This window comes from Limulus polyphemus, unplaced genomic scaffold (assembly GCF_000517525.1).
Source record: "Limulus polyphemus unplaced genomic scaffold, Limulus_polyphemus-2.1.2 Scaffold7082, whole genome shotgun sequence".
Taxonomy (NCBI): domain Eukaryota; kingdom Metazoa; phylum Arthropoda; class Merostomata; order Xiphosura; family Limulidae; genus Limulus; species Limulus polyphemus.
The window spans coordinates 14,786-16,016 of record NW_013672692.1 but is presented as its reverse complement, the minus strand read 5'-3'; the positions used below and the strand labels follow the sequence as shown (position 1 = coordinate 16,016).

At 39.3% G+C, this 1,231-nt stretch overlaps 1 protein-coding gene across 1 annotated transcript in view; it reads right to left on the bottom strand.

Moving 5' to 3' along the window:
• Positions 1-259: 259 nt before the first annotated feature.
• Positions 260-1,231, bottom strand: part of LOC106474332 (gastrula zinc finger protein xLCGF3.1-like) — an 11,461-nt gene continuing 10,489 nt past the window's right edge. The window contains exon 3 of the transcript XR_002613929.1: positions 260-270. The gene's annotated coding sequence lies outside the window, so the exon portion shown is untranslated. The remainder of the gene's footprint in view (positions 271-1,231) is intronic.

Sequence of the window (1,231 nt, the reverse complement as noted above, 5' to 3'; positions counted from 1 at the left end):
TTAGTAGGCTCTGTCTTTTAAGCATCTTCATGACTGTCACTGTAGGCTATCAGCATTTCAAGTTCTTCATTCATTGACTCTTGGTAATGGGATTACAGCAGCTCAACCACCTCCTCATCCCTCATATTATCAAACCCATCGCTTCCGGTTTCTTTAGCAAGTCTCACAATATAGTTCACAACTTCAGGCCAAAGATGATGCCAGTATGCATTTATGGTAGACTCTTTCACCTCATCCCATGACATTTTTAATGTTATAAGCTTTCCAAAACTTGGTTAAGTTTTTGAAAACACCAGAATCTATAGCTTTGGTTGCACATTGGTAGACATTCCTTGTGTAATAAGACTTGAATGTCTTTATTCCTCGTTGGTCCATTGGTTGCAGGATCGATGTGGTATTGGAAGGTAAAAATATTATCTCAACATTAGGATGGCTTTATTGCAGAGTGTCAGGGACATGGACAAGAGCTTTAACAAAAACTAGAATGACCTTAAAGTTGACATTCTTCTTCGCCAGATATTCTTCAACCTCGTGCACAAAATGAGGTAACCATTCATTGAATAGCATCCTAGTTACCCAAGCCTTTTTATTTGAACACAAAACAACAGGCAAATGTTGCTTATTCTTGTGTGTTAATGTGCCTGGGTGTGTAGTGTGATACACGAACATAGGCTTGCATTTCAAATCATCCAATGCTTTCCCGCAAAAATGAGCCTATCCTTAAAGACTTTAAACCCAGATGCTTCCTTTCGTTCCATGGTGATGTGTGTACTGTTACCCATCTTCTTATAAAAGAATACTGTCTCATCTGCTGTTGAGGGGCATATCCTTTTTTCTTAATGAATTCAAGGAACCTCTGCTTACACCATGCAGCTGCATCACTATCGGCTGACCCAGCTTCACCTAGCAGTTTCACGTTATGCAGGTTCAAGCATTGCTTAAATTTGGCAAACCAGCCTTTAATTGTCTGAAACTCCCTGGCACCTGCAGCACTTCCACCTTCATTGGAGACTACGTATTCATACAAACTACATCATTGGGGACTATGTATTCATACAAACTACATCATTGGAGACAAGGTATTCGTACAAACTACATCATTGGTGACTACATATTCATACAAACTACATCATTGGAGACTACGTTGTTACGTCTCCGTTTGTTAATTAACTTTCCGTAACTTCGTTCCGACGAAACTTAAGTGACACAACTCCTTTCTTAATAAAACTAG